Source organism: Manis javanica, chromosome 2 (assembly GCF_040802235.1).
Source record: "Manis javanica isolate MJ-LG chromosome 2, MJ_LKY, whole genome shotgun sequence".
Taxonomy (NCBI): domain Eukaryota; kingdom Metazoa; phylum Chordata; class Mammalia; order Pholidota; family Manidae; genus Manis; species Manis javanica.
Window position 1 is genome coordinate 165,906,757 of NC_133157.1, and position 26,486 is coordinate 165,933,242.

The following is a 26,486-nucleotide window of genomic DNA, read 5'->3' on the forward strand; positions in this document are numbered from 1 at the left end:
ATCTTTTTAAAATTTTCCTTTGTGCTTAACTTGTCCAGTAATAGATTTTTCTATCTCTTTTGGGTGAGTAAATTGGTGCTTATTTCCATGACTGGGTCAAAAAAAATATCTGATAATCATTGGATACTCTCAACCAGTGTTCACTTTTTCTATGTATCTGCTTCACCCTTCTTTTTTTCCTTTTTCCTTTTATTCTAGGCAACATCGTGGACTACAGAGACCACCAACTCCTTAGTTTTGCAGACTGTAGTTCAGTTATTCATGGATAATAAACCAACATTGTCTTAGATGCAGTTCCAAATACTTGAGGAAGGGACTAGAAGGACAGTGCAGGGTTAGTACCAAACTCTGAAATTGCTCCTTTGCCTGTGGAGTGGAGAAAGAAAATTTAAGGAAAAAAGGTTTGCTCCATCTTTAGATTTTATCCAGATTCTGACAAATTCTTAACTACCTTCACAGCATTCTGTAATAGGATTATAGTAATAGCCTCCTAACTAGTCTCTCCATGCCTATTGTCAGCCAGTACTTAAATAAGTTAGATCAACTTACCCCTCTTCTCTAAACTTTTCATTGGCTTCCCATCTAATTTTGAATGAAAGTAGAACTCCTACAATTGCTTATAAAGTCCAAGGGAATCCTCCCCAACTCTCTCTTCTCTTCCCATCCCATTCCTAGTATCTGATCTTCTGACTTCCGTCTTTTCCTACGACTCTCTTTTGCTCACTGCCCTGTTCCAGCCACTCTTTCTCTTTGCTGTTTCTCAGAATTGCCTAACACATTCCCCACTTCAGGGTGTTTGCCCTTGCTTCCTCTTTATCCAGGATGCAGTTCCCCAAAATAGCCTTATGGCTGCCTCCCATAGTTCCTTCGATTGTTTGATCCGATGTCACCTTCATAATGAGGCTTTCTCTAACCATTATTTTAAATTTTAAAATTCATTACATCTGTGACAGGCAGACTTCCCAGGTGGTTTGCCTAATCTCTGCCTCCTGGGGTTCACAATATTGTATAATCCCTTCCTCCTGAGTGTGGGAGAGACCTGTGACTTGCTTCTAACCAATAGACTATAGAAAAGATGACAGTATATCACTGTCATGATTATGTTACATTATGTGAGACTCTGTCTTGCTAGATGACTAATTCTAGAATCTCTCCATTACAGACTTTGAAGAAGAAAGCTGTCATAAATTGCACAACACATGATAAAATTAATTCTGCAAATAATGCGAGTGTTCTTGGAAGCAGATTCTTTCCCATTTGAGCTTCCAGATGAGACATAGCCTTAGTGGAACATGGATTGCAGCCCTGTGAGACTGAGACAGAGAACTCAGTTAAGCCATGCTTGGAGTCCACACTCACAAAACCAGAGGATAATAAATATATGCAGTTTTAAGCCACTAAGTTTGTGATATTATATTACACAGAAGAGAAAATGAATACTGGCTCTCTAGCATTCTCAGACCTCCATATTCCCATGTCCTGTTACATTCTTTTTCTCCAAATACTTAACACTTTCTTATATACTATAACTGTTTATTTGTTGGGTCTCTCCTTACTAGAGTGAAAGTTCCATGAGACCAGAATTTTTGTCTGTGTGGATAGCAGAGTACCTGGTACATAGTAAACACTCAAAATCTTGTGGAATGATGATGTTCACTACGCTTTAAAAGCTATATCAATGAAGGAATTGAATTTACAATCAATTCAGATATACATACACACACATATGCATACTCCATACATAACACCTAGTTGGACTCTGCCAAAAGTCTCTTATTTTTATTTTATTTAAATGCATGATTTGAATGAGCTTCTCTCTTTTAATTGATAGTTTTGATATCATGTAAAAGCATCTGCCATTTCTGCTCAAAATAAAATCCACATAGATTATAGTAGGAATCATTAAAACAGTATAGTGATGATAACTGCAATACACAGACTGACTTATGGCATGAATTTGGATTTGTGGAATCCCCTTCTTTAGAATATGCTAAAATTATAGCTTAATAAGTCTTCTTTTCTCTAGGACAATAGAATCATAGTTCTGCTGGAAGCCGTGACTGTTAAGATGTTGCAAATATCATTCTATCTGTATGATATTATGATGGGAGATTGAATAAGAGTAATGGTAAATCCTTTATTGAAATGACAAAAAAGAGAACACTTCAGCTTTTCCCAGAAGGAGTTAAAAATGTGTGGGTTCTTTTTATTATTTGAGAAGGATTACTAGCCTTAGTCATAGCTCACTGTTTTTACTGCTACCTACAGAAGGAAAATATAAATGTTACTAAATGATATTCATAAGTATTTATACTCCTGTATAAAGAATGTTTTTCCCAAAATACTATTTAACCCGTTTTATTCTTATATACTACAGTGCATTAGCAAATAAGGTTTTTATCATTATTGTTGTTATTGTTGCCTTTAATAAAATGGAAGACCATTAGAAAGAGAGTGGAAGACTGATAGCAAAAATAAAACATAAATAAATGAATATTTTATTTGCTTTTCCCTAAGTTATTGATACATAATATTTCCTTGTAATTCAATTAAATATTTTGGACATAATCCATGGAGAAGCCAAAGTATTAGTAGAGAGCCAAAGACAGACTCAGACTCAGTCCTACAAAGTCTTACGGTAAGTGAGGAGGCAGAATACCAGAGTATCTTCGAGGTATGCAGAAGAAAACGTTCTGCTCTCCATTGCGAAGGCTGTTACAGATCCAAGCAGATCTCACTGAGATAGAACATTGCTTTGGTTCTTCAAAGGTAATCCCTGAGGGACCCTGTTTTCTTATGATGGTTTGGTAAGGGTGGACATCAGAATTAAGGCATGAGAGACAAACTCATTTTACCTCCAGATCCACAAAATGTTTGGAAGTAGCTTCCTAGTGACATTGGTGAATTTGTCAAAATACATTGTGATACTACATGGGTGGTATGTCCTAGATCTTTAGCCCTGGTTAGGTATAATATTTTCTTCTCTAGCTTGAAGTATACTTTATTCTTTCTCTACAGTAAATCAGCCTAAAATATGCAGGCATATATAATCGTATTTGTCCATCTCTTGAAAGTAAATAAATGCATCATCAAAGTAAATATTCTTTAGTTGACTCAAAAAATCTCTAAAGATGTCAATAATCATAAACCACTGAAAGGCAATTGATGAATTTCACATGACAAGTAGCTACCTTCAAAGCTATTTCCGAAATACAAGTGTCTTCCACCAATTCTCTTTCCTAATTTAGATAAGTTTCTGTGCATTCTAAATATTAAGAGTTGTTTGTACACCACAGTAGCTGCAAATTTCAGTTTACTTCTAAATGTTTTGTGAGATTCATAGCTGGAAGTATTCATTTAACAGCATTTATTTTTAAAATACTGAGCACATGTAACAAAAAAAATGATAAACTCAGGATTCAAATTATCATACCTCAGGAAAGATATGATTAATGAAAACTATTTTTAACATTATATGCATTGGATCATCTTGCAAATACACAGGTATTCATTATTTTAAAAATTAATTAAAAAGTTAAGGTGATCATGTGAGCCAGGAAGACTGTGATTAATCCCAATTTATGCATGTAAGCTTAAAAACATTTCTTAGAAAAGAAATGCTCTTTTTTCCAACCTTTTCTTCTATTGAAGGATGAAGCCCATGCTATAGATTTAAACCATGAAGCAGAATATGTTGCTTACTTAAGGGAGAGCTATGCTGAGCAAAGCAAATTGCTGATCAGATACAGAGTGACGGCTAGTGGTTGTGTGATTACAGGTAGGAAAGGGCTGGCAGCAGCTTTGAAAATGTGTGCACTGGACTCCTCCAAATGGCTGACTTTTAAATCATGAGGCTGTCATTGATAGGTTGGCTTTCAGGCTCTCAGTGTTCACTGAAGTGTATTGCATTGATTGATAAGACAGATTTAAAAGTAGTTCTTCTGTTTTCAGGTTTCTATGGATACAAAATGGTATTTTCTTAGCATAAGGACTTTTTCTCTGTATGTGACTTCTTTATATTGGAGAGAATAACTTACTCCAGAACGGTGATTTTTAACCTTGGTTGTAATTTAGAATCACAGCAGGAGCTTTTAAAACTCCAGATGTCTAGGTTGCACAGACCAAATATAACAGAATCATTAAAAGCATACCGAGGCATCAGTATTCTCAGAAATTTCCCAGGTCATTCCAGTGAGCAGCTATAGTTGCGTTGATGGTATGAATATGATGCTTTTTATCTTTTTATTAACAAATCCTTTATATTGGTGGGCTGCTGACAGCTTATCTCACTGTTTTGGTCTCTGATTCTACTTGTTATGCAGACATGGAGCACGCTAGCTTTGTGAATAATAAGTACCAAACCTGGGCAATTTTCAAAATTACCTGGGGAGATTTTGAAAAGCTACGGATCTCTTTAGATGCTATCCAGATCTACTAAACAAAACGATTTGATAAAAAAACATGCAAATCCATGGTTTTGCAAAGTTCCGGATATAACTGTGCTGATGATCCAAGTTTTGGAACCTCTGTTTTAAGATACTCAGTAAGGGTGATGCTATAATGTGATAAGGCTTTGTTTACCAATATTAGGAGTGTTGAGTCTTCCTTTCCTATGGATCCTATAGATCCATAATATCCACATATTAAAATTTTTGCTGTGGTTACTTTAAAAACAAAACTGGAACTAGAAACTATCTCTTACTCTTGGGAGATTCTGTATTGATTGCAGCTTGTTGAGTCAATGTTGAGAGTCCAGTCACTCAGGAGAGTATTATAACCAACCACATTACAGTTATTTTAATGCTATCTCATTCCATGATTATTTCCTGCCTCCCCCACTTCTCACCAGTAAGTGTGAATCTTTAGGCAGAAAATATTGTTTGTTGTTCTCTAAGTACAATAATCTATTGTACATATATTGTAGATTTGCTATTATTTTTCTGTAACCATTTCAGTTGCCATTTATTTTGAAAGGATCAGGCATTTCTTAAGATCTTCCTCTAAAGTTTTTAAAGGGAAGAATATATTTTCATTGCCATTATTATTTTTTCTTAGTGATATTCTTGCTACATTCTCAGTAATCATCATCCTTGCTGGCATTTTGCTCGGTGGCAGGAGGTACATTCTAGGGTAGAGTTACTTGCACATTGCTGAAGCTATACTACCTACTTTTGGATATCATCTCTGCCATTTATTACCTGTTGGCCCTTGGACAAGTCAACTTAAGCCTTTGTGACTAATTTTATGCTCCGAAGTTGGCTGTCAGAATTGAATAAATGAATATAGTCAAATACTTAGAACAGTGACTGACAAGTAGTATGCCATATACAAAATTAGCTTTGTTATAAAATCTGTGTGCATTTACATCTTAGATTTCCTTTTTCCCTCCTATTGTGTTTCTCAAAGGAAAAGAGCCTCAGCATAGTCTAATAACTGCCCAAGGCCACATAGAAATAAATCGTGAAGCAAAATTTCAATCACCACAGGCCTAGATTGACATTTGGTAACCTGTCGCTTATCTTGGAATGAATCCTTGTTAAAGCAGCATTAAGGCTTCCTTGTGCCATAATATTGCTGCATGTGGAAATGGGGCACTTGAGCTTCTGTATCAGATGGAATTTTAAGATAAAAGATTGACCGTGCCTACAAAACTTTCCAGTTCCATGCTTCCTATTTATTAATATGCCACCTTACTGTCATAAGTGGTATTATCAAAATAGCATATTTTGTGTTCAATTTTGTATTTAAAGCATTACAAAAGGAAACAGAAACTGAAGTTATTGTTGGTCAAAGTGTTCATTTCAAACTTAATAGCAGGAAGCAATAAAGATAGATTTACTTGTTGCTTTCTCAACTGACGAATACATTTTGATCTTTATAGAGATTAAGTCAAATGGTTATTGTTGGAAAAAGAAAGGAACATGACCATAGGTTTCCATGAATCGGTAATATATTTGCCATGAATGATATACAGGAGATCATATCCAAATATGTATTGTAAGACAGTTTTTATGTATATTAGCAGGCAAATTCTAATGAATAATTAATAAGTTTAAAAGACATTATGCTACATTAATTAAAATGGAATATCTATTTAGTATATACTTTGTTTAACATCTCTAAATGAATAAATGTGAATTAAGTACACACACACACACACACACACACACAAGGGGAAAAGATTTGTACAATAGTGTTTCCTTATTGCTATACATCCTATATAGGCTTATATCCTACCTAAGCTTGGGAGTAATTTAGAATGTGTCCTAGATCAGTTGAAATATTTCCTATGATAAAGAAGGATTGGGAACATCCCCTCTGGAGAAAACTTCCACTGTATATATGTGATATTTTTTGATATCTTTGTCTCTACTTCAGGAATGCTATGGAAGTATTATTTTTAAGTGTGAAAGTTTTGCATGGAAATGATAAAGAAAAAGAGGCACATGGGGGAGAAATCATTAAGGTTACCTCTACAGATAATCTAAAAGAGATGTTAGAGATGTACATTAGTTTAATAACAAGTTTAGCATAAACCAAGGGCTGAAATAGTATCAAAAGAAAATAAATGTAGGATTTAGTTAGAACCATGGTTGAAGTTGGGGTCTAGATTACAAGGCATATGGAAGATGAAGCCACACAATATTTCTAATGAAAATTTCTAAAATAAAAGTTGAAAGATTGCACTGTGAACACTATATACTCACCATTTAGATTCTACAATTAATAGTATATTAAATATGCTTTATCATAAATCTATGCATATATTCATATTTCTATCAATTCATCAATCCACTTACTTTTTATGCATTTCAGAGTGAGTTAGAGACATCAGTATACCTATCCCTAAACACTTCAGTATGTATATCAATTACTAAATATCTTTCTTTATATACACTAAAAATGCATAAATCTTATCCATATCATTAAGTGAGTTTTGATAATTGAATTTATTCTGTAGTCCTCTATCAAGATGTAAACCATTACTATCACCTCATAGCTCTTCCAAATAGTCAATCTTCACTCCCATTCCCTTCACTGTTCTGACTAATTTTATAAATGCAAAAAATAATCTTTCCATAGCTCTTCATATTTTCTGCAACTTAGAACTTCCATATGCCATCAGTTTCTTCAAAACACCCTTTATTATTTAACCTAACTAGAGTCTACTGGTGCTTTTCCTAGTTCTTCTTTTTGTTTGCAAACGTCTTTCTCTGTTTTTGATGGCTATTTTTGTTGCATGCAGAATTCTACTTTGTATTTTCTTTTAGTGCTTTGACTATAGCACTATATATTTTTTTGCCTTCCAAGATTTCTGTTGAAATGTCATCTTTCAGCTTATTATTCTTTTTTTTGTAGTGATCATGCTTTTCTTTTTGGTTTCTTTTAAGATATTTCTTTGGTTGCCTTTGGTTTCCACCTAGACTTGCCAGATAGAATACAAGGAGATGTCCAGTTAAATAGGAATTTTAGATAAACTTTTTTTGATGGAAGTACATCCCAAATATTGCATGGAACATATTTATACTAAAAAAATCATTAGTTATTTATATGAAATTCAGATTTAAATTCTGCGTTTTTATTTGCTAAATCTAGAATCCCTATTTCCTATATCCTAATAATGTTAGGTGTACTTTCTTCTGTATTTAGCCTTATAGCTTCTTAAATCCTAGTTTAATTTTTTCCAGCAGTTTTGGAAAAAATCTCAGACATTATCCCTTCAAATATTAATTCCCTGTGATTCTATCTCTCTCCTCTTGTACCTACAAGTGTATTTATGTTAAATTTTCTTTTAACATAAGCTTTTTCTGTGTTTCCCAACATTTGCCAATTCTTTCTTTGTGCTAATCTCCTATTAAAGACATCCATCGAATGTTTTGTTTCAACTACAGTTTTCCTTTTAATTCTAAAATTTCCATTATTTGTTTATAAAATCTTTTTCCCCAGTTCTCCATCTTATCAATTCTTTGAACATAATCCTATTTGAAAAAAAACAACAACTCTGCATTAGAAGACTCCATTTACCGTATCTCCTGTGGTTTTCTCTTTTTATATGTTTGGTGAATTATATTTTGTCTGGTAGAATCTTCTCATATTATTGTGCTTTTTAACTGAATCCTAAATATTGTGTGTACAAGTAGAGGTCCAGAACTGGCTGAATACATATGAATATATATTTGATAATATATTACTTGAGATGTGCTATTACATTCATCTCCAATTTTTTAGGACATCATGGACAGCCAAAAAGATCTATCATGCTCACTGCTACTGGAAGGAATTACATAATTAACCATAATCTACAAACTCACATATACTAAGTCATAATAATGTGACTTTAGTGTTTGAACTTTTACATTTATACTTTATTTAGTCTTCAAATAATTTTAGGAAAACAGTAATTTATATTTCAAAGATGAAAATACTGAGTCCCAGGGAAATTAAACAAATCTCACAACATCATACACCTACCTAAACAAGAGCATAACTAGTATTCCAATTCAGTTTTCTAATTCCACCTCCTGGATTCTTTCCATTATACCACATTTGCCATTGCCTTCCTTATTTTAGAATATGCTAGAATGAAGAAGTGTGTTAAAGTTGTTCTCCTACTTTGTATTCTTTGGGTTGCTTTTGGTTTGAATTCTCCTTCAAGACCAAACATGTAAATATCATACTGCACCGACTTAAGGAAGCAACCGGTTCTTTCTCCCTTATTTTCTTTTCCAGGACTATTATGGATTATTGTAAATAAAAACTGAATTCACATGAACTTGTGATCTTCACTGTAGCAAAGTTCATGATAGTTCATTATACATGAGGGACAGTCTGGCCAGGAGCATTTAGAAACCATATTGCTTTAGAGAAGACAACATTATGTACTTCACAGATTCCATATCACCCGCCTGGACATAATTCCTTGGTGTTTCTTTGCTGAATTGCTTCTGTGTATGTCCTTCCACAATTGTCTTTTAATAAATCTCTTCAGCAAAATATTGCATCTCTGTAAAGACTTTGAGAATAGCAGCTTTTATTTTTGCTCAGTGAATATCCATTCCACTGTCTATCAGTAATAGCATTTGATTTCCCTCTGGATAACCATCCATTCCAACTCACAGCGCACATAGTTCTATTGAATGACCCCTCCTTCTGGCTCCAGGAGATTTCCCAAGAACCAGACAAGGCCAAGCAGAGCTTTCTCTCTCCCCTCTTCCATGTCAATTGATATAAGACTGGGCATGTAACACAATTAAGGCAATCAACATAAAGTCTGGGACTTTTTCTGGAATTATGAGCCAAAAAAGTCCCTGTGTCTTTTATGCTTATTAAATAGGAAAGGTATACGCCTAAATCTGTATCCAAAAAGAAGAGGCCTATTTGAGAGTGAGACTGGTAGAGAGCAAAGAATCACCAAGCGATGGAAGGAGATGCCAAGTTTGGATGACATCATTCAGAGTACTTGGATTCAGCTTTGCCTGAAGTTGGTGATTTAACCTTAGAGCTAATATGAGTCCTTTCCCTCCATTAATATTTAAGCCAATTTACCCTAGGTTTCTCAAATGCCACTTGACCTTGTATTCCCTCTCTCATGTGTCTCACGGAACACTATATTAAATGGCAGAGTCTATATCTCTTTCCCCAAATAGACTATGAATTCCTGGTAGGTAGAAGTAGTACAATATTCATCTCTATTCCATCAATGTTTAAAGCTTCTGCCTCATAAAAAATGCTCAACAAGTGTGGGGAAAAAAAGAAAGATAGAGGAAGGAGGTGATGAAAGACAGAATGGGAGCCACAAAACCCAGGTTTCAGGAGAGTCATTTATTCTTTTTTTATTCCCCTATCCTATCAGAGAAAGCAAACAAGGAAATCAAGTATTGCCCTCTGGATTTTGCACACTACCCTCACACAAAGGCTCACTATAAGTCATAAATTTTATTGACAGAGCTGATATTATATATGCTATATTATTGTCAGGACATAGCTGGAAAATGCAGCTACAACTTTTTTGATTCAGAAAATAATACCATTGTACCTACTCGTAAGCAAGAGACTTGTATTCACCAAGTAATAAATCTTGACTGTCAGTAGAAGCCACAGGCCAATGCATTTCAGGATGTGATGAAATCCCTTCTGTACTGGCCCCAAAGTATAGGATTCTTGTGAGCAGTGACAGGCAAGCTGAAATCACTTGAGCTTATAGAGGTAGTCAGAAGGAATACTTAAAAGCATGCTATTGAAGCTGGAGTAAAATGTAGCTAATGGACAAAAAATGTTTGCTTTCAACCACATTTTCTGAAAGAGGCTAAATTAACAAGTCAGATGCAATAGCAGAGGTAACCTTCTCCCTGGTTAAAAAAAATAATAATGCATAAGAACCATTCTAGTTATTAGCTAAGATATTCTTTTTTATTAATTTTTATATTGATTTGCTAGAAAAGAAACTAAAGGCAGTCCAATCTTATTTTAAATGATTCTCCAGTTCTGTGCAAGATAGGAATTTCTGTAGGGAGCAATCGAGCTATTCTTACACACTAAGCTTCACTGGGTTAGTGTTTTCATTTGTAAATACCAGCATAGTAGCTGTAGTGAATATTAAAACTCACAATTGAAAAAAATATGTGAATTACACAGGTTGGAGAAATCAAATTTGAGGAATCCGCTTATAGGTTTTTCATGTTTATTGGTCAATCATTTATTAGAAATATTATAAGAAGTAAAAAGTGTAGTAAAGCTAGGTCAAATGATTGGACCCTGGAGCTAGACTGCTTGTGCTTAAAACCCAGCTCAACTAGTAGGACCGTTGGCATGTCATTAAACAATTCTCAGCATCCGTTTTCTTGGCTTTAAGCTGAGAATGAAAATCCCAGCACCTAATTAGCAGGGTTGTGGTGAAGGTTAAATAAGTTAATGCATGTAAAGGTCCTGGAATATTGCCTGGCACAGAACAAGTGCTAAATAGATGTAAATGGCTGTTCCTGTGTTCTCTGCTGTATCTATATTTGTGTATCTGTATATAAATATACATACATGCACCTAGATACATAGTATATAAATAGTATACATATGCACATATATGATAAAACCTACATTATTTTGAAAGAAAATTGGGTGAGGAATCTTTTATAACTATCCCCAGAGTAGTAGCACCCAGTAGCAGAAAACAAGCCTACACAAAGGGATGGGAAAGCCTAACTTGTTCAGCCTAGTGAAGCCTTCCTCATTATTCAAGCCTCCCTAAATAAACTTGAAAACACATGAATGTAGAGACCTTCCTATGGCCTTATTAGACATGACTGACAGCCACAGATTGGTTATCGAATGTTCTAGATACTCTAGAACCAGTGTTTGGGTCTATTGCATGCCCCACAACTTACCAGTTGTATAATCTTGAGTAGGTAATATATATGTTTTCTCATCTATAAAATGGAGATAATTAAGAATTCCTACCTCATAGGATTATTCCAAGAATTTAATGAGCTAAGTAAAGAACTTAGAATACTTGATGCATAACAAGAACCAAATTAAGTCATTATTCCAAATAAGTACTTATTAACTTACCACAACATGCAACTTTCTATTTATTGCTAATTTGAACATTAGATGACTGATAATACCACCTGTCAATAAATCTGTAATATTAATGAACTCACCATATGCAGCTTCTCATATCCTTAAAAATAGGGTGACATTTAAGCAATTTCCTATTTTTTAGTGCATGGTAAGAAAAAAACAGCAAGTGTCCAACCAGTCTAAGTGGCCTTTAATTCTGTTTTCACAGCAGATGGCTTTTAAGTAAGCCACTAAATGCCATTTGCTGGTCCTGTCTTCTGTTAGCTGTGAAGCCATACCTATGTGCTTCAATGGCAAATTGAAATCCTCTTATCAAAATTGTACAGATTGCAGAGAGCAGAGAGGTAAATAAGAACAGTTACCACTGGTTAAAATAAAATCTGTAATAAGACTAATGGAGCCAAAAAGCCAATTTTGTAGATTTTTTTTCCTTCTCCGAACCAGCTCCCTTGCTGATATCCCACTAGGAGGTTTTTATGAGTCTAAGAGCAGCCCAAATGATTAACATTTTGCTACAGCTTCCAGTTGCCATGGATTGTTTTCTTGATAATACAACAAAGCATGGGGAATATATTGATTTGTCTTACTTACAGAATAGGATGGATTTTGCTGAAGCTGCAGCCAATCTCACTTTATGAGGAAAAAAAATTGAGTCAGCTTCATGATTGAGGTCAGTAAAAAATAAACCATCAACAATGACACAGGTGCTTAGGTGTGCTGGCTGCTTTGCATGCAGAAATGAAAAGCCACCATTAAAATCTAAATCAAATACTAACCTTAGCTCTTTAGTCCCTGCTTTATCATTAGTTTATCTCTAAATGGATTCTCTAGGATCAGGGTGATATAGATAGTAGAAATGATGATTAAGCCAAGTGGTTATTATATTCATTATAAATTAACAGGAAATAATGCAAGAACTTTTTAAATATGCTTTTTAAAATTTATTTGGAGTACTGACAAAAGGTTTTATTGTTAGACTGACCATGTACACTTCTAAAACAAAATATCATTCCATGGTGTTCAAGCACTGATGTGTATTTAAACTAAGTGATTTTGTTAAATAAATTGTGGAAGTCCATATTAAGTAGTAATTAATAGAGACAATGAAATGTTCCCAACCAGCTTGTGATTATTTTGTGCAGTTGTGTTTCCATTACCCTACCTCTCATCTTTGTTGATAGCTTACAATAAAATAGGTGAAAAAGGAAGTGAGTCTGGTGTAACTGAACATTTTCTTTTTAATTTTGTGAACATATCCAGAATTTTTCCCTATAGAAAATATTCGTAGGATAAGCTATATTCAAATGACCAAGAATATACCTAAAGTAATTTTCTATACTAGTAGTTTGCTAGGAGCACATTTTGTTAAAACTCAAAAATTGCTGCATTCTTGGCAAATATTTAAATGTATAAAACAGATATTTCTGAAGGCCAGATTATAGTTTCCAGGGAAACCAAGGATAGCTTAGTCCCCCAGCTTTCAGTTCCATTTGGCTACAATCTGGGGAAGGACATTTGACTCTGAAAGAACCTGAGGTCATGACAATGATTAGAAACCCTTATTGAGGACAGATAGTCCCGGTAGAGACATCCAACCGAGGCAAACAGTTGGATGGCCTTGAAACTTGAAGGTACAGTTTCAGTAGGTTTGAATCCAGAACTGATGATCCCTGCCTAGGTGCTGCTGTTCTAGGAAGGTCTTGTATTTCAGGGACTTATGTCAGTTGTCAGAAACTTACAATCAGAGACTCTCTTCTTTAGAATCAAAAAAACCAAAAGTATTATTGACTTTTCCATAGGGTAGCATAAGGAATCGTTTCACTACCTCAAAGATAATCATGCATAATACTTTGAGACAGAAGTACTGGCCGGACGGAATTGATCAACAGGATGAAGTTTGCTACTTGTTCAAACCAGCTGGGTTCAAGATGGGGAACAAAAATGGCCTACATTTACCCCCAAACTCATTTTATGTTCATTAACCTACTAAAAATCACACCCTTCCATGCCATAACAGTTCTGAGACAGACCATCTAAGGATAAAAAAGAAGATGGCACCCAGATTCCAAGAAAACCCCACCTTTTCCCCAAAAATAATATTAATCTTCCACACCCTGCTCAGAATTGCCCAATAAGCCACCCAAACCTGACCCCAATAGTGTTGCTCCTCTCTAGATCAGGCACACCCACACTCTGTTCTCAAGTGGGTACTTTTGCTTTCAATAAACTGTTTGCCATGCTTTCACCTGTCTGTGGCCTGTTCGTTCTTTCTTTCTCAGGGAGGTCAAGAACCTGGTGGTCGCCCTGGGTAGAGGTCTCTTCCTCTGCTTAATTGAGGCTTTCCAGGGACATTCCCTCTGGCAACACTTTCATTTCTGAAAATACTTGCCTCTAATTCCTCTTTATTCTTAACATCCTTTGATGACAAGGGAAAAAATGCTCTCATGAAGGTACTATGCTTTACCAACCTGTCCAATTACAGCCATCTGTTTCTTCACAAGAATAGAGAAGACAGACTGAAACCCTCCAACCTTCCTCTCCACAAACACACCACTGTCATCAGCTACACATGTGATATCTGTTGTTCCACCTGGAAGCATATCAAGCATCCCAGGATTTAGGAAACCAAACAGGATGACGCAGGTTTGGCATCTTTCCTCACATACACTGGCAACCCACCTCCACAATGACTCATCTCCTTCAGAAGTTTCATGCATCTTGTCTAGAGGAGTTTCCTTCCCACTGCTGCCAGCTTACCCTCCACCAAACAACTAGAACTGTAAAAATATCTCTAATTGGGCCCTGTTATTTTTCTAAGAAATTATTCTCATTTTTCTCTCATGACTGCAATTTGGCTCATAGTTCCACTTTGCCATTATGTTGAAGTATTTGGTTTATTGCTCAAAAAAATTGTACACTCGCACCAGAAGTTGTACACTAAGTAGGTTGAATCTACTGGATTCTGGCAAGGATGGCTACCAAATTTCACATACCAGGTTCATTCATTTATTCAAAACATATTTACTGAGCACCTACCTTGAGATTAGCGCAGACCCTGGTAGAGGGGAAGTGAGTTTCATTCACGGTACAACTTTAGTTTCACTTGGAAGGTTGGTTTTACCTGGTTTGATCTCACTGTGAAACTGGTGTCTCTGCTTTCATGGAATACCTTAAAGGCACCAAGGATAAAAGTGGATCACTGAAGACATGCCAATAATCTCTTTTTAATTTTAGTGTAATGTAACTTTTTAGTGTAATGTAGCTGGGAATGTAACTTCCTCTCTCATCAGGCTGAATGTACAATTTTGCCTTTCAGCTGTCAAACAGTTTTATATTCACCATTAAACAATTAGGTGTCATAGATCAACCTCAGGAGAAGCTAGTTTCTGATGGTTCTGATATTTTAGGGCAGATATCCTGGTTTCCTAGCCCCCTGTGGCCATTTTAGGCATTTGCTTTCAGATAGAGAAGAATTCATGATGCATAATGTTCTTGAATGTTTTATTCCTTTTCTTAACATTTACCTTGAAAGGGAAACTTACCTAAAGGAGGAAGGAAAACATCTGCCAAAGAAAATGAAGCACCAAAGAATTGAGTGAGTTCATAAATCAGATAAAAAAACACATGCTGGATCTTTTTTATAAATAACCTACTATAAACCTCATTCTCCTAATAAAATTTTTTCTTGTTATTCAATTTAAAACCCTCTTATTACTGATCATCTTATTGACTTCCAATCCTAGCATTAACCAATTATTATGCATTTATCATACCCCTTTAGGGTTCAAGAATTATGGCAACAATACAGTCATTGACGATATATGCTTTTGCCAAATGGTTCAAAGACACATATCCTCACAAAGATTTTTTAGGCTGAAAATTAAAATGTCCTCTCCAATCTTCTTTCTACTTTCCTATCCTTCAGCCACCAAAACAGCCTACATCCATACACACCACAGGAAGAAAAGTTGTTCTTTGCTCTCCACATTCATCAGTTCCTTCCACCATCCAAAGCCTCTCTCACATAAAATCAAATCATGGTCTCCAACAGTGTGCTCTGGAGATTTTGAGTTATTTAATAATATTAGATTAAGAACTTGGAATAATATTTATTTCTTCCTCATCAGTTTGTCTCTAGTTCAAGGTTATCAAAAACATAACTTTTAAATCTTCAAAATGTCTTTCACTCTTTCCATTTCCATTTCTTCTCTATTCCCAACTGGACAACCCTCAACACCAAAAGTCTGTGTTATCAGAATACCCACGTGGTCTTCTTGCATCAAGTTTTTCCTGAATCTGCTCCACCTGTTTGTACACTAATGCCATATCAAGCCTGCTAGACTATCACATTCAGAATTTCACTTTCCTATTAAAACATAAAATTTACTTTTATTTCCACCAATTTCAACTTCCCTTGCTTGGTTTGGAAGTGCATCATAATCTGCCTTTGACACACCACACACATACACACACATGCACCCCATGCATACACCACATATATACATGCACACACACACACACACACACACAACCTTATTTCCCAGTACTCTGCTGTTATATGTTATATTTTATTCTAGATCTCTGTTATGTCAAACATACAATATTTATTTGTTATTTATATCTCCATGTCTTTCCTCATTTTGTTTCCTCTATCCTCTTCCCTAAGTTTTCTGCTTAACCATTCTTCTCATTTTTCTCCTTTAATACCCAGTTGCCCTGTGGAGACTTTTCTAACTTCTTCAGGCCACACCACTCTGTTTTCTGTAGCAAGTGTTAATAGCATATATAGGTCAGCACTTACTTGTCCTCTAATTGTTTTATGTGGACTAAATGTATGTTCTTTAGTTTGACTTAGAGATCCTAGATTCATTCATTTTTTTCATTCAACACTTAATGACAAGCATTTTTCAGGCACTGTGCAAGGAGAGAAGAGAGCAGTTCCTAAAAGAACAAGCAAGCACTGAGATGGCATATACAAAGCATGCCACCCTCCACTGTTGCATATGTAGTAGGCATTGCAATTGATCTCAGCACCCTTTCTTGCTGAGCATGAAGATGACTTCAGAATCCTCAGCCAGTCATTATCAATCAATTGGATTAAAGAGCAAATTTATATCTATTTGATATGCCTGATGTATAATCTAAATGAAAACGTCTGTGTGTGTGTGTGTGTGTGTGTGTAAAAGGATCTCAATTCAGTTCTTTCAAGAGAGGAAACAGCTTTATTTGTAGGTTGTATATCCAATATAATGCCAGGAGAATTTCAATAGAGATGAGGGAATAGTTTATTAAAATGGGAAACAAATTTTATATTAATATTTATGTCTTACAAACAATGTGTGCTGTAAACTATGATTTACTCACATAGAGAATATAATAAGGACAATGGTCCCACATTGATTTCTTTTTCTGAACCATACTCAGGGATACACAGCAACATAATAATCAACAGTGTCTTCAGACACAAAGAAAATCAATTCTTATGCATCCATATGTGTAGACTAGGAATCTTTTAGAATTTTTCACCATGCTTGAGTCAACAGACTGCATTTACAATAGCGAAACCTAAGTGCACCCCTTCACAATACATCTTGGTGAGTACTGCGTATGCTATAGACACAGAAACAGAACCACAAACAGAACATTCTCTTATGTATAATTAATTAGTAGAAGTTGCCCATACAATTCTCAAACAGCAACCTTATATGACAGTGGTTTGTATGTATGTGTGAGTCTGTATCAGAGACGAGACAAAGAGAAGGCATGAAGGAGAATGAAGGGAAAGGGAGCCCACAGGCGCTGGCTGTGTTTAGGGGGAAAAAATTACTGATTGCTGACAATATTTTGGAGGAATTCTAGTACACGGATTCAAGAGGGTTATATTTTAGCATGGCTGTAACAATTAGTAGGTGGCTGCTGTGAGGGAAATATAAATTAGAAGGGCTGCTATATAGATCTGCTTTCTCCATAAATATCTTGAATGATTTCAATGACAGAAGTTTCTTCTATAAAAAGGTTAATAAAGATTAAGCATATGCCTAGTTAGATTTAGTTCTACAAGCTGTTCTTCAGGCTTCCAGGGAACAATAATTTTCATTGCTCACAAGCCTTCTGATTCTTTGCAGCCTCCTCATCAGCTTGGGGTGACTGTCATTCTCCTATTCTTACCTGAAATGTCATCAACCATCTAGAGCTGTTAATGCACTCTAGTGAAATATTTATCTCATTTAAGTTTGTTGGGAATATCTCTTGTCTTCCAGAATTTTTGCACAATTCCCAACTTTTATGACTTGTACAGGCCTAGATGCAGTCCTTCTCAGAATAAAAGCTCTGCCTTTTTAAAATCTGGACATGTGATTAACTCTAATGAACTCAGGGCTTTATCATAACTTCGAATTAATACATGTATATCCTTGTAGATCCACAGAAGTGCTTTGTACCCAGCAGAACTTAATGTAAATCTGTAGAAGGTGAAGGTAGATAATCGCTCACTGTTTATTGCCTTGTTTTAAAATTAAGACATTTAAAAATTTAACATTCAACTTTATCTTTAAAATAAATATTATAATATTACATATTGTATTGGCTCCCTTGGCCTCCTTCTAGAACTATATATATAGTAAATTAGTTATATCTTGTAGTGCTTACAAATCTATATATTCATCACAAGTACATAGAGAAGTCGATTAGAAATTTTACTTAAATTTTTCTCTCTATCCTAGCATTTTATTGCTTTATAAGAGGTTGGATGCAAATAGAAAAGAGTCGTAAAAGTTACAACTAGAGACAATTTTAATCTCTCTACATTTTTCCCCTGATGTAGTACAAACTGACCTACTTTGAGGCATTTGGAACATCAAAATGCTAAACAATTTTCTAACCGAGAGGTTGTGTGAAACTAAGTGATTAAGGCACTTTATATTTGAAGTGCTTCATATGGATCTAATACTCCTGGTTTCTTGTAGCTCTTGGCCACCCTGCCATTCTTTCTTTGAGTACCTTCCAGGATAAAGGAAAGAAAACTATTAGCAAATGGGAGGAAAGGATTATAAACTGATGGACAGTGGAGGACATTAATGGCATTGTTTTTGAGTCCTCTTGATATCTCAATATTTGGAAGCAAAGAAAGTAGCTGGATTTTTTATTTCCAGTAGAAAATGCTTAGCAGCTTAGATAAAGATAGCAAGACCAATAGACCCTCCCTGAGCTCACCCTTCATATCCTACGTAATCAAAGCTTAGGAGATAGAATGGTATAACTCTGAGTTCCATGTACTGAAATTAATTCTACTTAACAGAAGAAAGTACAATTTTTAAAGAGTGTTTACCACAGAAAAAGTACAAATACTATTTGAGGGGAAAATATTTTTGAAGGAAGATGTCTTTCAATTATCAGTTTTTGTTATACACAAGGTATAAAATTCAAAACCTCTGGATTTCTACTTTGGCTCTGTTATATACTAACTGTATGATCTTGGGCAAGGCACTCTGTTCTGAGACTATACGTAGTAATGATCAGACCTTCCAAATTGACTTCACAGGACCAGATAAAGATAGAATGAGATAGTGTGTGTGAAAACATGGAAAACATTCAATATGTAAAGCCATATTGCTTCTGTTCACACATACCTGACTGGCTGAACCTTATACACACTCAAAGCAAGAATGAATCTAGCTAAGTCAAAAAACGCACCAGGAAACTGATACAATATCTGTACCAAATACTGTGGTCCCAGTATATTAGCCTCCTTTGAGCACAAGGACAGAAAGAGAGCTGGAAACTGACACTGTGCAGAGAGGGGAGAGGAGGAATCTTTCCTCAAACGGGGCAAACTTTTTCTAGTCAGTTGTACCAGGGCTAAGTTTTTAAAAGGGTGTAAAGCTATACTCTCATTCTCAGTTTTATTGTTTTGTTGGGTTTGCTGAAAATCACTGGAAACCTTGCTAAACTGGTGCCTATAAATGCAAGCCACCCTGCCATAATGTTCCCATTACCCAGTTGGATTTAGTGGATCATTTGTTAAACAATTTCAAACATGAAGCATTTTATGTATTTATCTATAGAGCCGGAAACTTGCATTCAAATGAAACTTCAGGCAAAAATTCAATATATAAACAGAGAATGATGCTCTGATTGAAGCAAAGCTTAAGAGACTAGCACCCTCTGATCCCCACACTTAAGGCACCCCTGCAACCCAAGGCACCTCAGAAAAAGAGTCTAAACATGATTAAAGCAGCCATGCCCCCTGTTTTACAACTGAAAATGTCCAGGCACAGATAAATTATATGATTTTTTTCAAGCCCAGCCCCATGTAGGAATTTTATGGAATACCTGGAACCCGACTCCCAGTATTTTTTTAAATTCAGGGAAACAGGTGTGTTTCCACCCCATTCTACAAATCTCCACCCCAAAGGAAGACCCCGTTCAGCATCTGGGAAGATGAGCATGAACAGCCGCAGCAGCTATGTCACAGGAAGGCCTCAGCCCTCGGGCCTCCACCAGAGTGGGGGGTTCTTGGCTGGGCACAGGATAGAGATCAAAGGTGAGCCAGGCACAGGGTCAAGCAGATTTATTAAGAGGTAGAAGACTAGATTGTGCAGCAATGAGAGGTGGGCTACTCCATAGGCAGGTGGTCTGTTAGCTCCTGTTTTTAGAAGTACAATGAGCCTGTGAGGCAAGAGACAGAATACGTCACAATTTCTCTGGGAAGAGTCTTAGAAGAAAGGGCTGCTTTTCTTTATTAGGTCTCTTCGGAGGTTGTCATGATTTGTAACCATTGTCAAAATTGTAAACATGAAAATTGTAAACTGTCATGGCACTGATGGACTTGATTTTTACTAAATAAGATTTTAATGAAGCTAGAGATCTATTCTCCATCAAATTGGATACCGTCTTGGTTTGATAAACTTAGTACCAGCCAGTTGCTACCATACCTTGTTCATCAGTCTAAGGCCTCTCTGTCCAGGTGCTCCCTTATCTCACTAGTCAAGCTAGCTTGGCCCTTGTATCTTATTCACCCTGTCATTTCCCTTTCCTACCTCAGTTACACTAAGTTGTTTATTTCTCAATAGACTTGGGTGCCTCTTGAGGACAGACCTGTATTCTCAAATAAGTTTCTATCCCCTGGCTAGACAGGCCACATAACTCACCTTCCAAACTAAAATACTTTTGAGAATGAAAGTCTCCCACTGCACCCCAAGAGGGAGACCACACAGCCCGAGACCCTCTGCTGCCAGTAATCGCCCAGGGAGGTGACTCCTTGGTTCACCTAAGGGGGGAGGGCCCGGAACAATCCCCACCCACTAGAGGGGGTGGGGAGCACACCTGGAGGGACCTGGGGGGTGGTGAGTGTCCCCAGGGTAAAGCTGCGTGTGCCAGTGTGGGAGGCTTTGACTTAAGACTCGGCCTGGGGGAACCAAGAAGGGAAATGTCAGTGTTCCAGAAAGTCAGCTTCTCCACGAGAGCCCTGGGTTCCTCGCAGGCTGAACTCTGGGCTTCTTCCTCTCGTTTAATTGGGAGGAAAGCTGCCCCCACCCCGACGAGGCTGGAAGCAAACAGAGGTCTTCCTGACAAGCAGCAGTGACCCAGAAAGAAATAATAATAATAATAACAAAAATAATAATAATAATAATTTATAGATAGATAATTAATAAATAATTATTTATGAGTAAATTATTATCACTTATAATAATACTTGGAGAGCAGGCCAAACAAATAGGATGCATGATCATCCTATCCATGGTACTTAGTATTACATTTTATGTAAAAGGCATTATTCTATCGAAAGGACATTTCCCATTTAACAGTCTCCATCTTGCTCTTAATGATTCAGAATACCGAAAATAAATTTTACACCACTCAGATCTCAACAGTCCCTAACTCAAAAGAAGAGACGCAGCCTTATTCTTGACAATGTAAGTATCTCCTGTCTGTTATGCTTGGAAAGCACACACCTGAACACATGAGGAGAGGCCAAAAATAAGGAGATTTCATTCTAAAATAAAATTAGAAAATAATCTGAAATAAGATTAGTGAATGAAAAATGAAATTAATATCTCTTCAGTTCAGTTTCCTTAGAGAAATTTCAATATTGAAGTTCTGGCTACTCCTACCCGCAATACAATTTCTACTCTTGCCTTGCTTGCAGTACATTATCAAGGTGGCCAAAGGCCATTACTGGACTCTTGCTCAGCCCTTACAAGTGTATTTTTGTGGGATACTATTTTAGGATGTCCTTGTCCTTTCAATCATCTGTTTATTCTCCTTAGTTACAAAGCATATGACTTTCTGACCTAATAACTGGGCCTTGGGTTTAAAATGATCATTTTCTATTACAATGTTGGTGACTTGGATTCCTACATTTGCATTTGACAACAATTTCTCCAGCTCTACTTAACATCATTATCAATTTCTAATTCAGGAGAGAAGAGTGATTGTTCACCTGGTCAATGTCTTAATTCCTGTATTCCTTATACTGTAAATTTCTTAATGATACAGCAGAGAGAGGGGAGAACCTTGGCTAAATTTTCACTTCCTTTTTGGCTTTGTATGAGAATGTTTTATAAACTGATACTTAAGATTTACAAATGTGTACACTTTTAGTTTTGTTTATTATATTTCACAGTAAAGGGAGAAAAAATTAAAAGGTCAAGTATGATGAAATTAATTTCCTGTAGAAGACATTTCCATTTCTTTAAAACTTTTTATTTTCACTTTTTATACTTTTTTGCACTTGAAAGATTCCTAACTGGAAATAAGATTATTACTGTGCCCCATCAATGAGCTATACTGACTTTGGAGCCCATTCTACTGAACCAACTAAACAGGGAAAAAATTTCCAGCCCTGCCCAACTGCTGAGGGTAACACCCAGTCCCACCCATCTAGGAAGCCTGGCAACCACAGAGATCATCCTACAGCCCTGTTCAGGGAGCCAGCCTAGCAACCCCAACCAACTGTTGAGCATAACCTCTGGCCCCACATAACCAAGGAGACCAAACATTGTCCTTGGGCAGCCTCACAGCCCAGCCTACTACACCAAGCTGTGAAGCCCAACCTAGAAGCCCACTCGGAAGTGAAACTCAGCCTATTACCTTGCCCAATTGCTGAACACAGGCTGTAGTGTCACCCAGGCAGGAACCCCAGCCAGTTGCAGAGCACAGTCTCCAGCCCCACCCTACCACAGCATACAGTTGGAAGCCAGTGGAATACTAAAAATTTCTGTAAAAAAAGGTTAAAACACCAGAAGTCATATGGAACCATGAAAGTTCCTGAATAATGAAAGCAATCCTGAGAAAGAACAAAACTGGAACCATCACACTTCCTGATTTCAATCTATATTACAAAATTACAGTAACCAAAACAGTACGGTACTGGCATGAAAGACACATACATTAAAATGGAATGGAAGTGAGAGCCCAGAAATAAACCCATGATATGTAAGATCAATTAATATTTTACAATGGAGCCAAACATACATAATGAAGAGAAGATCATTCTGTTCAATAAATGATGCTGAGACAACTGGATATTCAATGCAAAAGAATACCACTGGACTCCTATGCTATACCATACACAAAAATCAAATTAGAAAGTATTAAAGATTTGTAAAAATGTAAGAGACATAAAACCATAAAACTCCTCAAAGAAAACATAGGGGACAAGCTCCTTGACATTGGTCTTGGCAGTGATCTTGGGGATATGACACCAAAGAAGAAGCAACAAAAAGCAAAAATAAACAAATGGGACTACATTAAACTCAAGGCTTCTGCACAAGAAAGGAAATTATCAGCAAAATGAAAAGGCAACCTATGGAATGGGAGAAAATATTTGCAAACCACTTATCAGGAGTTAATACTTAAAAGACATAAGGAACTCTCATAACTCAATAACAGGAAAAAATTGTAATTTAAAATTTGGCAAAGGATGTGAATAGATTTATTTCAAAGGAGACATACAAATGGCCAACAGGTACATTGAAAAGATGCTCAACATCACTAATCACTGAAGAAATACAAACCAAAATTACAATGAGATATCACCTCACATCTGCTAAAAAGGTTATCATTAAAACAACTAGAGTCAACAAGTTTTGGGGAGGATGTGATGAAAACGGAACCCTTGCCCAACCGTTGTTGGGCATTCACCCACACTATGGAAAACAGGATGTAGAGTCCTCAAAACATAAAAAATAGAACTACCATATGATTCAGCAATTCTACTTCTGAGTATATATTTGAAGAAAATGAAATTACTATTTCAAAGTGATATCTGTACCCCCATGTCCACTGCACCACTATTTACAAAAGCCAACACATGAAAACAACCTATGTGTCCACTGATGGATGAATAAAGAAAATATGATAGGTGTGTATAAAAATCCAGAAATAGAATATTAATATATATTACATATAAGTACATATATTTAAACAATGGAATATTACTCATCCATAAATATAAGGAAATTATGCCATTTACAAGGACATGAATGGACTGTAAAAGCGTCATGCTTTGTGAATAAATCAAATACAGAAAGACAAATACTGTATGATCTCACTTATACATGGGATCTAAAAAAATTGAACTCATACAGTCAGAGCAGATTTGTGATTTCCAAGGCAGGGTAAGAGAAGATATGAGGGAAGGTGATCAAAGGGTATAAACTTCCAATTATAAAGTATATAACTTTGGGGGGGGGTGTAATATACAGTGTGGCTACTATAATGAATAATATTATTCTATATACCTGAAAGTTGTTAAGAGAGTAGATCTTTAAAATTCTCACCACACAAAAAGTGTCTAACTCTGTGAGATGATGGATTACACACTTTATTGTGGTAACCATTTCATAATATATGTGTGTACCAAATAGTCACTTTGGACACCTTAAACGAACTCAATGCTGTATATCAGTTATATCTCAATAAAGATGGGGAATGGAACAATGTGAGTGATTCTATATACTGGAAAAAAGAGTCCCCAGGTTTGGCTGATCAGAAGTTATCACCTAAAATGTCTCTCAAGAGCAGCTCAGAGAATTATGCTGTTACCAACAAAAACAGAAAAATCGAATAAGAAGATAAGTTTCGCAGGGAAAGCGATGGCAACCTCAGTTTAGTCATGTTGATGCTTATTTCCAGGGAGCTATCTAACTGGTCAAATCCAGAAGGAAAGAATGTAAGATTAAAGCTAACTATCAAAAGAAATATAAAGATTGGGGTGGGGTGGGGAGGAAGGGCCATCTGCATAGAAGTTTTAGCTGAATCCATGAAAATCGTGGGGACCATTCAGGGGTAAAGGAGTGAGGTCACAGTCTCAAAGGAAACATCATGCAATCAACTATATGGCTAAAATATTAACTTTATGAAATACTTTTTTTTCTCAAAATAAGCAAAGCAGAGAAAAAATGTATAGGTGTATAGATGAAGTCAGTAAGAGCTGTTGAAGAAGAGAGACCTTTTTCTACAAAGAAGGAAGCAGGCTGTAATTAGATACTGAATACTAATGAAAAAGATTCCATGGGGAGAATCAATTGGAAATCAATAAGAAGTCAATGAGAAGACCATTAAATAATTACAGATATCTAATTAAGTAAAATTTAAATTCTTATGGATACAGCATCTCTATTATTTTACCTCTGACAGTACTAACAGCAGAGAAACCAGACAAATGCAAGCTCTTTGGAATGGAAATCAGAAAGGTATATAGCACAAAACATCCAGAGACAAGAAACCCTAAGGCAACAGCAAAATCAGTGTTGAAGAAGCCGACTACAAGGTCCACACAGAGGAATGAGATAAGCAAATTAGGGAGCAACTGACTGGCCAGGAAGAAATGGAGAAGTACAGTTCAGCCCAAAATGAGAGGAAGAAAAAATTCAGAAGTAAAGGAGTACCGTTATTACAAGTACTGTCATTACATACGTCACGTACCTTCCATCTGCTAGATCACAGAGTCCAGGTAGCATGGGTGAGTACCCTGACGCCCAGACTGGTTGTGGAGCCTTTTGGTGGTTTAATGGCCATCTCCATACTCCCAGTACCTGGAGTCCTGCTTGGAGCATAGTCAGTGCCCAAGGTTTACTGCACTAAGGGAACCGAACAGAACCATGACCTAGACCAAAGAGGTAAGGATAAAAATAATTTGCACTTGGATATCTTAGGAATGTCTACAACTTCTGTGGCTCCAGGACACTTGGATCCTTGCACTATGGTCCATTTATTGAAAATTCAAGTCACTGGTACCTTCAGACTGCAGCTGCTTCCTATAGCTGTGTCCCAGAGAAGTGGAAATCAAGTTACAATCAAAGCAGAGGGCAAGTACTTCAAGGTCTTGTCCCTCTTGCCAATTCCTAGGAAGAAAAGGAAACAGTGTCACATTTTATTGTCTCTGTATGACAACAATAAAAAATATTTCCCTTACTTCAGAACAGTGATGTTCAGATCCTAAGGCCGCAGTGAAAGTGAATTTTTAAGAGAATTTCGCAACACAAGGAAGTGCTGCAATCACAGTTTTAATGCCATCTTGGCACTGTCTTAATCCCCTTTCCAGATGTTTCACTAGGAGGGGTAAAAGTGAGGGTGTCTTCCTGCTGTGGACATTTTCTTCCTTGGAAATTCAGCAAATACCATAGCAGTGTTTATTTTCTCCTCATCTCCAGAGAGATGTGCTAAAAAGAATGCTTCTTCACTTGCCACAAATTCAAGGACACTCATTATACTCGGAGAAATCATATATCACAATAAAAAGAAATGTTAGATTTCACTTATTATCGTCCACTTGCCTTAAGACATATTTTCATTTAGACTCCCTCTGTGGAGGCTGCAGTCTTGGGGGAGTAAATGAACAAACAAATAAGAGTGTAGACAGAAGTCAAGCAGTAAAATCTTACTTAAAATATCAGAGACCATGCACT

General features: G+C 36.3%; 1 long non-coding RNA gene across 1 annotated transcript; it reads right to left on the reverse strand.

The window, feature by feature from the left end:
- Positions 1 to 279: 279 nt before the first annotated feature.
- LOC140845352 (uncharacterized) lies at positions 280 to 25,906 on the reverse strand. The gene is made up of 3 exons (XR_012124141.1): positions 25,816 to 25,906; positions 25,504 to 25,684; positions 280 to 366 (listed from the first exon to the last, which is right to left on the reverse strand). It is a non-coding gene; the product is annotated as an uncharacterized lncRNA (long non-coding RNA).
- Positions 25,907 to 26,486: the final 580 nt, after the last annotated feature.